This window comes from Physeter macrocephalus, unplaced genomic scaffold, assembly GCF_002837175.3.
Source record: "Physeter macrocephalus isolate SW-GA unplaced genomic scaffold, ASM283717v5 random_348, whole genome shotgun sequence".
In the NCBI taxonomy this organism is placed as follows: Eukaryota; Metazoa; Chordata; class Mammalia; order Artiodactyla; family Physeteridae; genus Physeter; species Physeter macrocephalus.
Window position 1 is genome coordinate 62911 of NW_021145619.1, and position 12090 is coordinate 75000.

The window sequence follows — 12090 nt, forward strand, 5'->3', positions numbered from 1 at the left end:
TCTAGGCCCGTGAGCCACAACTACTGAGCCTGCGCGTCTGGAGCCTGTGCTCCGTAACAAGAGAGGCCGCGACAGTGAGAGGCCCGCGCGCCGCGATGAAGAGTGGCCCCCGCTTGCCCCAACTAGAGAAGGCCCTCGCACAGAAACGAAGACCCAACACAGCCAAAAATAAATAAATGAACAAATGTGGGGTTTAAAAAAAAAAAATGCTTTAAAAAAAAAAAAGTGCCTGCCAAGTTCACCCAATCAGTAAGTGGCTGTCCCACCCCTGACTTGGCCCTCCCCATCTTCTCTCCCTCACTGGATGGTACCAACCCTCACCCAGGTGCTCAACGCAGGGACTCCTCCCTCACCCTCACCTCCCATACACACTTCAGCACCAAAGCCCTGTTGCCTTACCTTAATAAACAGCCCTCCAATCTAGCCCTTCCCTCCACCGCCGCTGCCACCACTCTGGCCCAGCGCCCCCCTCCTGCCCCCACACATCTCTCCTGAACCCCGCAAGAGCCTCCACGTTGGCCTCCACGCAGCTCCTCTTCCACACAGCGGCCCCAGGCCAGTCAACGCCAACCCGACCGTGCCAACTCCCAGGTTAGGACAGCTCAATGGCTTCCTGCTGCTGGTAAGACGAAGTCTTACCGTGGTCTGCCCAGCCTGAGAGACCCACCTCTTCCTCCGCCCCTCCTCTCTCCACTCTGGAAAGTCAGGGCAGCCTTCGTCCGGTCCCCTGAACACCCTCCAGCTCCCTCCTTGGTGGGAGTACCCTTTGCACATGCTGTTCCTTCTGCATGGAACACCCATCCTTCCCTGCTTCACCTGGTTTACTCCTAATCACCCTCCGTATCTCAGGTCTGGTGTTACCTCTCCAAGAACTTTCCCTGACCTTCTTGACTAGGGGACATCCCCCTATAGCACTCATCATTGTTATTATCTTATGTCTATTTGAGTAATTATTTGATGAAGTTCACCTCCCTCACATGACTTTAAGCTCCACAAGAACAGGAACTGTGACCATGTTGCTTGCCATTGAAACCCAGTGTCTGACGGCATCTGACACAGAGTGGAACTTAAACATTGGCTGAGTAATTGAATCAGTGAATGTTAGAATTGAAATCCAAGTCTGCATGAACCCCTCACTCATCAGTTGTTGTGGGGAATTGCATTAGTCTGCTCAGGCTGCCATAATAAAATATCATAGACAGAGTAGCTTAAACAATAGAAAATTTTTTAAAATAAATTTATTTATTTATTTTTGGCTGCGTTGGATCTTCTTTGCGGCGAGTGCGGGCTACTCTTCGTTGTGATGCGTGGGCTTCTCATTGCGGTGGCTTCACTTGTTGTGGATCACGGGCTCTAGGTGCGTGGTCTTCAGCAGTTGTGGAGCACGGGCTTCAGCAGTTGTGGCGTGCAGGCTCTAGAGCGCAGGCTCAGTAGTTGTGGTGCACGGGCTTAGCTGCTCCACAGCATGTGGGATCTTCCCGGACCAGGGATCGAACCCATGTCCCCTGCATTGGCAGGCGGATTCTTAACCACTGCACCACCAGGGAAGTCCCAACAATAGAAATTTATCTTCTCACAGTTCTGGAGGCTGGAAGCCCAGGATCAAGTTTCTGGCCAGTTTGGTTTCTGGTGAGACCTCTCTCCTCACCTTGCAGATGCAGCTTCATGGCCTTTTCTCTGTGTACACGAGGATAGAGAGAGACCTCTGGTATCTCTTCTTCTTGTAAAGATATCAGTACTATTGGATTAGGGCCCCACCCTTATGACCTCATTGAACTTAATTACCTTTTTAAAGGCCCCATTTCCAAATACAGTCACATTGGGGGTTAGGGCTTCAACATGTAAATTTGAGGGACACCTTCAGTCCATAACAGTCTGCCAACTAGTGCCCCACCCCCGAATTCACCTCACATGCAAAATACATTCACCCCAACCCAACAGCCCCCAAAGTCTTAACCCATTCCAGCATCAATTCCAAGTCCAAAGGCTCACTAAATGTCATCTAAACCAGATATGGATGAGACTCGAGGTATGATTCATTCTGAGGCAAAATTCTTCTCCAGCTGTGAAACGGTGAAACCACACAAGTTCTGTACTTCCAAGACACAACCGAAACACAGTGGTGGGACAGGCATAGAATAGACATTCCCATTCCAAAAGGGAGAAATTGGAAAGAAGAAAGGGGTAACAGGTCCCAAGCCAGTCCAAAACTAGCAAGGCAAATTCCATTTGACCTTAAGGCTCCAGAATGATCCTCTTTAGCTCAATGTCCTACCCTCCATGCCCACTGGGGCAGTAGCATCACCCCATGACCCTAGGCAGTGACCCTGCCCCCTCAGCTCTGCTGGGAAGCCTTGCCTCTGAGGCACTGATTGATGGCATCCTGGCCCTCTGAAACTGAGGAAGTGGCCCCACACTTTGAAACAGCCATGTCCCCTGGGCCTGAGGTGGGACTGGCAGCCCTGATGACCTCTGAATCATCTTCATGGTCATTGTTCCCTTTTCTTGCAGATCGGAATCTGGATACTCTGCTGTCCTGTCCAGTAGATCCCAGAAATCTGACAGCCTTCCTCCACTCCATTTTGTCTCTCCCCTTTAGTCCCCGCTGGCATGATTCTGCCAACGTAATCCCATCTCTATTCCTGGCTTCAGCTGAGATGGCTGATTAAATCTGTGGATAATCTCTCTATGGAATGATCATCCAGCTGCACCCTTGGTGTTTTCTCTGGAACGCTGCTTTCTTATTTTTTGAAATATGGAGAAGCTGAGAATTTTCCGTATCTTCGAATTCTGGTTCCTTTTTGCTTCATAATTTCTTCAATTTATCTCTCTCCTCTCACATTTTACTACTAGCAGTAAGGAGAAGCCAGGCCACATTTTCAACACTTTGCTTAGAAATCTCCTCTGCTAAATATCCAAGGTAGTCACATACAAGTCCTACCTTCCACAAAACACTGGAGCACAACTGAGACAAGTTCCTTGCTAATTTATAACGAGGATCACTTTGCCCTCAGCTTCCAATATGATGTTCCTCCTGAGGTCTCACCAGAAGCAGCATTGCTGTTCATATTCCAGAAGCATTCTCTTCAAGATGATATACCTATTCTCTACAGCTTTCTCTATAGCTCTCTCCTTTTCTTTTTAAGTCTTCACCAGAATCGCCTTTAATGTTCCACCAACAGTCCCTTCAGGGCAATCTAGGATTTTTCCAGCAAGCACCCCAAGCCTCTACCCATTACCCAGTTCAAAAGCCACTTCCACGTTTTTAGGTATTTGTTATAGCAGCAACCCTATTCTTGGTACCCTAATCTGTATTACTCGGGGTTCTCCAAAGAAACAAAACGAATAGCATATACCTATAGATCTAGATCTACAGATAAGGAAATTTATTATAAGGAATTGGCTTATGCAATTATGGAGGCTGGTAAGTCCAAAATCTGCAGAGCCGATGTCCCACTTTGAGTCCGAAGGCTAGAAGGCTGCTGTAGAAGCAGGAAAAGTCAATGCCTCAGTATGAAAGCTGTCAGGCAGAATTCTCTCTTGCTCAGGAGAGGATCAGCCTTTTGTTCTATTCAAGCCTTCAGCTGATAGGATGAAGCCCAGTTACATAATGGAGGTCAATTTACTTTATTGGTCTACCAATTTAAATGTTACTCTCGTTCAAAAATATCTTCACAGAAACACCCAGGATAATGTTTGACCAATGATCTGGGCATTCCATGGCCTAGTCAAGTTGACATATAAAATTAAGCATCACAGGAATCGCAGGAGAAAGTATATGTGATCAAGGCTTGATGAATATCAGGGCCAGTGTAAGCAAGGGATTAACCCCAGAGCTGAAAACATGGTTTGCCATCCACTCATTTCTCACACATTTATTACTCACCTACTATAAGCGTCTCAGTTACCTGTTGCTACGTAACAAACTATCCCCAAACTTAGTACCTCAAAACAGCAACAGTTGGGATTCCCTGGTGGCGCAGCGGTTGAGAGTCCGCCTGCCAATGCAGGGGACACAGGTTCGTGCCCCGGTCCGGGAGGATCCCACATGCCGCGGAGCGGCTGGGCCCGTGAGCCATGGCCACTGAGCCTGTGCATCCGGAGCCTGTGCTCCGCAACGGGAGAGGCCACAACAGTGAGAGGCCCACGTACTGCAAAAAACAAAACAAAACCAAAAAAAAAACAGCAACAGTTGATTCTTCTTCATGATTTTGTGGATCAGGAATTTGGGCAGGGCTCGGCTGGGTGGTTCTTCTGCTCCAGGCGACATCAGCTGTGCCACTCATTCAGCTGGGCTAGGCTAGAAAGCCCAAGGAGACCTCAGTAAACTATCTGGAGCCTCAGCTCCTCCTCACGCATGGTCTCTCAATCTCCAAGTGCTGTTGCATCATTCTCTAGTCTACCCATGTTGCTTTATAGCTTGTGGCTGGCTTCCCCAAGAGTGTTCCAAGAGGACAAGCCCCAAGAGGAGAAGCAAGCACTTGTCAGATCAATGCTTGCATCATGCTTCTGATGGCACATTGGTCAGAGCCAGTCACATGTTTGAGCCCACCTGTGGGAGAGGACTATACAAGAGCATGAAGACCAGAACGTATGTGGTTCCTCGGGGGTCCCCAATGTAACAGTCCACCAACATATGAGGGGACCCCCGTCCTGACTCTTGTCCTCAAGTATCTCACAGTTCAACACAGCATTTCCAAATGTATTGGGCCACAGCATCTCAACACTGTTTCTGCAATGCACAAGCCCCAGAATGAATTCTTGCCATCTTCAGATAGAGCATCTCATTTTGTAAAGGCGGATGATCATAGGATGATAAGGGTATGCACATATTTGTCACTTTCCATACACATATTTTTTAAAAATAAATTTTAAAGGAAAATATTGCTAGTTTTGCATATCCATGGGAGAATATAGTTGACCCCTGAATAACATGGGTTTGAACTGAGCAGGCCCACTTATACTCTGATTTTTTCCACAGTAAATGCTACAATACTACATAATCAGCGGTTGGCTGAATTGAGGATGCAGAACCACCTATAAAGAGGGCAGACTATAAGCTATACACAGATTTTCGACTGTGCAGGGGTTGGCACCCCTAACCTCCACATTGTTCAAGGGTCAACTGTACTTTATCACATTTCATGACATGCTCAGAAGACAGTTTGGGAAATGCCGGCCTGGTGACTCCTAGTAGGAACGTAAAGTTTGGTGGAAAAGGCTTTTTGACTCTTAGGACCACAGACACGGGTGGCCCACAGTGGATCAGAGACAGCTTATCCCAGCAGGTTGGAAGGCCCAGGATGTCTGTGGGACTCTCTGTTTTGTCTCCATGAGTGATGGGAGGTCAGGAGGCATCATTCTTACACCACTGGAGTAGGGCTGAGTCAACACGTGGCAGGTGACCCCAACACGTCATTCTGTGTCACCCTGTGCACTCTCTGCCCCTGGCACATGGTTCACACACTGAACACCACCCATCCCACCACATCTGACCCCACTTCAGAATGACTGAGAACAACAGAAGGGGGTTCTCAAGGGCTTGAAAGTTCCATCCCAAAGCCCAGGCTTTGAAGCACTGCAGAAAGAGAGGCCCCGGCTCTGAGCAGAGTGCGCAGGACCACTGGCCAGCGGGCCAAGGTTGCTCAGGGTGGACTTTGTGGATTCTATGCAGCAGATTCCCCAGTAGCAACTAGGAGATTCCAATGCATTAGCCTGGAAGGGGGCCCAGGAATCTGCATTCCTAGCCTCCACCATGGGTCACATGGTGCTAGTCCCTCCCCAAATTTAGGGTTTCCATGTGGTTATTTTTGAAAGGTCCCCATGGGTTGGGGGTAGCAGAGGGACACCAACCCTGAGGTGTGGCTCTCAGTGATGTCCAGTGCAGGCAGGACACAGGTGACCAGCAGCCAGAGATGTGAGAAGCTTCACATGCCAAATAGACTTTTTATTTTCAGACTCCATATATATGTATTTCTCTTACAACATAAGAGACAACTTGCCTCTACAAGTTCCCTCCACAGAACAATCCCCAGAGATTAAATCTGTTTTGAGTTGTATTCTGAAAAAAGAGGAAATTGGATCCTGGTTCTGGGTGGGAGGAGGGGTGAGGGGCGGGGAAGGGAAGTTAAGAAAGGAGGCAAAATGCACAGATTTCCAGAAACTTCCTTATGGTTTCCTCCCCGCCTGCATCTTATCCTGTGCTCTCCCACCCCACCAAGACAAAACCCAGGCTGGACACACCGTCCCTCCCCTCACTCCAAAGGTGCCCACAGTCCTCTCAGAACCAGGACCCAGTGAAAGAAGTCAGTCAGACAGAGTATGATCTCACTTTTATGCTGAATCTAAAAAACCCCGAGCTCTGATAAATAGAGAACAGATTGGTGGTTACCCGAGGTAGAGGTGGGGCAGTGGGGAAAATTAGCCAAGGTAGTCAAAAGGTAAAACTTCCAGTTATAGCATTAATACATTCTGGGGATGTAATATACAGCAGGGGGACTACAGTTAACATTACTGGACTGAATATTTGAAAGTCGCTAAGAGAGTAGATCTCAAAAGTTCTCATCGCAAGAAAAACAATCGTAGTTATGTGAGGTGATAGATGTTAGGTAAACTTATTGTGATAATCATTTCACAACTTATGCATATATCAGATCATTGTCGCTCACCTTAAACTTACACAATGTTATATGTCAATTATATCTCAATAAGCCTGGAAAAAATAAATAAATAAAAGGCATTGATCCACAGTGAGTTCAAGATTAATTCCATTGTCAAATATTTGGAATGCCGTTATTCTAGATTGGCTCGGCCTGATGCTTTAACAAGCCGTCAGACTGGGGTTAGAGCTGACATCCTGCTAGAGGGCATTATTTATAAATTCCAAACTCCTCATGATAATGTCCTGATTCCTGTGACAATACGCTTATCAAGTTGCCTAGGTACTTCCAGGTCTGCATTTGCGTTTGTATTGTGTGAGTGCTTCCGCCACTTAAATTTAAAAAAAAAATACAAAAACCAGGGCCTCCTCACCAGGTTACCAGCCCTGCCTGAGGCCTTCCCCTCAGGGCCTTCTCTCCAGAAGGCCCAGGCCCCAGCCCCCAGTGCCTCGGGTGGGACCACACACTGCACACTAGGGAGGGAAGAATGTCAGAGGGCAATGCCTTTTTTTTCAATAGTGAAAAATCTTATACTTAGGGTTAGCCAGCTGGACTCAGTTTAGATGATCTCAGTTTCGTTGGCAACATCCAAAGCCTCACAGTCAGGAGCCAGGTGAACATACGCCTTCTTCTCTCCATCAGGCCTTATCAGGGTGTTGACCTTGGCCACGTCAATGTCATAGAGCTTCTTCACATCGTGCTCGTTGGCCTTGACCTCTTCAGTGAACACAGGTGTGCTGTTGTCTTCTGTCTTCTTCATGGCCGGCTCAGTGGTCAGGGGGAACTTGATGGTGGCATAGAAGTCAAGCTTGTTTCTCCTTGTGGGCGCTCTTCTGAGGATGTTTGGGCTGCCTTCTGAACCGCGGTGTTTTGAGCGTTTGGAAGGTGGGTAACGTTCAGATCCTTTTTTTGTGGCTGTGGACACAGAAGGCAATGCTTAACCCAGGGACTACAAGTCTGGCTCAGGCAGCGCAAGTGGGAGCATCCTCGGGGTCTTCCCAGGGGTCCTGTGGGCAGACACAGTCCACGTACACACAGACCCACACCCTCAGGTTGCCCATTACTTTCTATCTGATTTCTCCTTGTCTCTGAGAATGCGTGACACTTGCCTGTGCTCTATTCTAAGTCCCTCTTGTGGGCTTTCCCTCTAGAGCAGATGCCCTTAACCTAAGGACCTCAGATACCACCTTCCCCACGCCAGGAGGTCTGTGGATAGAATTCAGGGATCCATGACTTTGGATGAGAAAAAAATATACATCTTTATTTTCACTAGCATCTAACTGAAATTTAGCATTTCCTTTACTGTAAATGCAGGGAACAATGTACAGTAGTATTTGCAGAAACTGTGACTTTGTCACCAACAGAAATCACAGAGATTTTGAGATCACATTGGAATTGTTGCCAGTCTTTTGAAATATCTACCCATTACTGCTTTAAAACGATCACCACCAAAGTGTAAGTAGAGAAGCGTGTGTATTACTCTTTTATAAAGCTGTTTCCTTCGTGTTTTGACCTCTGTATTTTTGCACCACTGGTTTCTTTTGTAGTCCTGTGGATTTAATTTTATACATTTGAAAACATTATTCCAAGAAAAAGTCCATAGGCTTCACTAGATGCCCATTGGGTCCATGGTCCATGAAAGGTCAAGTCCTAGAATCCTCAGACCTAATCGTCCTCAGATTTTTTTCCTGCATGAAAGCCCCAGAAGTATCCCTCTCCCCTAGTAATTACACTTTTGGTATTTTCTTGAGAAAAAGCTTTAAGAGCCAAAAGCTACTATGTAATGCTTGCCTTTAAACAAATGTGCATTTTATTCATCACAATGCTATCTCTTGACTTTTGGAAAACAGTGGCCACATCTGCAGGAGAGCTCCCGTTGACCAGCCTGGTCTCCAGACCCCGTGCAGTAACTCTGCTCCCACACCCAGGCCCACTGAGCTGCAGCATGTGGGTGGATCTGCAGGCAGAGCCGTGGGTCTCAGAGAATGTCACCCCCACTGCTCCTAGCACAAGGCTGGCCCCAGGAGACACTCAGCAGGTACAGCCTGACTTGGGTGGGCCTGAGGCAGCTGTCCTGGGGTGGAACATGGCTGAAACCTCCCTGCTTCTGCACCAGCCTGCAGCCCCCTGGCCCTGAAGTAGACTTGCCAGAATCAGCAAATGAAAATACAGGATGCTCAGTTAAATTTGAATTTCAGACCAGTGGCGAATCATTTTGACTATAAGCACGTCCCGTGCAATAGTTGGGATATACTAATACTAAAAAAAATGATTCGTTGTTTACTGGGGGAACCCTACTCCCTTTAGCAGCCTGATCCTAGAAAAGTCCCTACCCAGGTCCAGTTTAAGGCTGTGCCCAAGCCCAGATTCTCGGCTGAGACTCCTACCTCTGCCCAAGGTCTTCTGGGAAGGGAGGTGGGGTCAGGGAGACTCCAGACAGTGGCCCACTTCTCGGCCACTCCCAGTCACCAGCTAGCCTCAGGACCCGCCCCCTCCGCCAGTCAGTAAAATGAGAGAACTGGTCCAGGGAGGAGCTCTAAGCTCCCTCCCTGCTCAGAGTTAGATTTAGTAAGTACTCACTTTAGGAAAGAATCTTTAACCTCTGCCTGCATGAAAAGTACGTTTCAATGGGACTTCCCTGGTGGCACAGTGGTTAAGAATCCACCTGTCAATGCAGGGGACACGGGTTCGAGCCCTGGTCTGGGAAGATCCCACATGCTGCAGAGCAACTAAGCCCGTGCACCGCAACTACTGAGCCTGCGCTCTAGGGCCTGCGAACCACAACTACTGAGACTGCGTGCCACAACTACTGAAGCCCGCGTGCCTAGAGCCTGTGCTCTGCAACAAGAGAAGCCACTGCAATGGGAAGCCTGCGCACCGCAACGAAGGGTAGCCCCCGCTCGCCGCAACTAGAGACATCCCGCGTGCAGCAACAAAGACCCAGTGCAGCCAAAAAAGTAAATAAATAAATAAAAGAAAAGGATGTTTCCGAACCCAGGCCTCCTTAAAAAGCAACCTGTCCCCCTCCATTCACCTCCGCCCCGGAGCCCCTCACTCAACTGCAGCTCCCACAAATCAAGCCTGCAAGGACACTGTTTGAAAGGACCCAACGACCAGGTGCCCTCAAAAAACACACATGGCAGCAAAAGTGAAAGCACAGTTACACAGACACGTTCACTTAAGAAACAGTGAAGCAACACCAACAGGTGCATTGATAAAGATGTCGCATATATAATGGAATACTACTCAGCCATAAAAAAAGAAGAAATCTTGCCATTTGTGACAACATGGATGGACCGTGAGGGTAAGTCAGATAGAGAAAGACAAATACCATATGATTTCACTCCTACGTGGAATCTAAAAACAAACAAACAAAAAAATAAATAAATGAACCAACCTAACAAAAACTAACACTTAGATGCAGAGAACAGAGCAGCAGCTACCAGAGGGGAAGGAGGGGGTGTGGAGAGGGTGAAATGGGTAAAGGGGATCAACAGTGCAGTGACAGATGGAAACTATATTTTTGGTTGTGAGCACAATGTATGGTATATATAAGTAGAAAAATAATGTTGTGCATATGAAACATATAATGTTATAAACCAATGTTACCTCAATAAAAAATAAATCTAAAGTTTAAAAATGAAAGAAAGAGGAGGGGAAGAGAGGAAGGAAGGAAGGAAGGAAGGAAGGGAGGGAGGAAGGAAGGAAGGAGGGACATTCTTAACCCCAATCAAAGAGGGGGGCGCCCTTCACATCCTCCACCTCTACATTGGGGCCTGGCTAACAGCTGTTCCCAGCTGGAGGCTCTTTCTCCCTCCCCCACCCGCCCCCCTACCCCGTCTGTCCCCAGGGGTCATGGAAGCAGCTTTGATGAAGCCTATCAAAGGGGTCTTGTTCTTACAGCTGTTTCCTGGGAGGGCAATTAGAGCCACAATAACCCCCCACGTCTGTTTAAGGGGCTGGTGGCCAGTACTCCACCCTCCACCCCGTGGGAGGGCTCCTGCCCATCAGCAGAGGGGAAAATGACTGTGCCCATCGGAGAGATACTGTTTAGGACCATTTTGACCATTTGGACTGGAAGGGAATGCCCATCCCCATTTTAGAGATGACTAAACTGAGGCAAAATCACCCCTGGCTCCCAAAGGGTTCTCCACACAGAGCCCACTTCCCCAGGAACTGTCTAGGCAGCACCTGGTTTCTCTTCCTCTGGGTCAGGTCGCCTCCACTTACACAAGACACGACAGGCCCACAGAAGGGTGTAGAAGGCACATGGGAGTACAAAGCCCACGTGGAGGGGAAGCCGGTGTCTGTTCTGAGACGCCTGCCCTGGCCCTTCCCCCGCCTGAGCCATCGCCCCTTTTTTGGCCACTATTTTAATACTCAATCTGTGGATTTATTTAAATCAGGGTTTCTCAACCTTGCCACTATTGACATTTGGGGCCAGATATTTCTTTGCTGTGGGAGCTGTTCTGTGCATTGTAGGATGGCTAGCAGCATCTCGGGTGTCTACCCACGAGATGCCAGGAGCACCGCCTCCCAATTGTGACAACCAAAAAAGTCTCCAGATATTGCCAAATATCCCCTGGGGGCAAAATGGTGTCCAGCTGAGAACCACTGATGTAAGCGGACTTAAAGGATCGTGTATGGATGGCCCCGTGTCTTACCAGGGAAGGAGGTGACAGAGGTATTCCCTCCTGAGGCCCAGAGCTTCTGTGGGACAGATAGGATAATAAATGTACCCAGTGCACAGCAGTCTGTGCCGGGAGATCCTGGAAAAGACTGAATTCAGGACAATCATTGAGGCGGGAATCCACCCAGGAAGACTTCCTAGAAGAGGATCTGGTCCTTATATAAACAGTCCAGGAAGGATGCAGTTTGAGGGGAAAGTCTCAAGGACAGTGAGCAGAGCCCAGGGTTGGGGGTGGTAAGTGGAGACTTTCCAGGGAGGGGGCAGGAGGGTGGCCACAACTGGCTGCATTTTAGTCTGGGGTGTGTTGAGGCTGCCCTTCAGAGCAGGTCCTGGAGCCCTGGGAAGGTACTGGGGATGAGTGGGAAGGGAGAGCAGAGGGGGAATAGTGGCATGTCTGAGCTCCTGGGGGGCTAGTTAGGGGCTTGCTGTCCCCTGAATCCCTAACACCTAACACAGAAGCAGGCTAAGGAAATGCAGAGATGATGAAACTGCTGCCAGTTTGGAGAAAAGTCCTGACGAGGAGGAAGGTGGGCCTGGGTTCTGGAGGGCTGGGAGGACCATCTCTAGATGGTGAGGGTGCTGATGAGGGGGCCTGGCCAGAGGGCAAGCAAAGAACCTGAGCAGCCCCTCATCCTGATTTTCTGCATCTGCCCTCACCTGTCTCCCCCATGGTCCTTATGGGATAGGGGTGGGGGGAGGGGGAGGGAGAGGTAGTCCTAATCAAAGGGTAGCTGCTGGGCT

The 12090-nt window shown here is 48.7% G+C and overlaps 1 pseudogene; it reads right to left on the reverse strand.

Moving 5' to 3' along the window:
* Positions 1 to 5932: 5932 nt before the first annotated feature.
* On the reverse strand, positions 5933 to 7552 carry LOC102991007 (60S ribosomal protein L23a-like; annotated as a pseudogene).
* Between the last annotated feature and the right edge of the window lie 4538 nt (positions 7553 to 12090).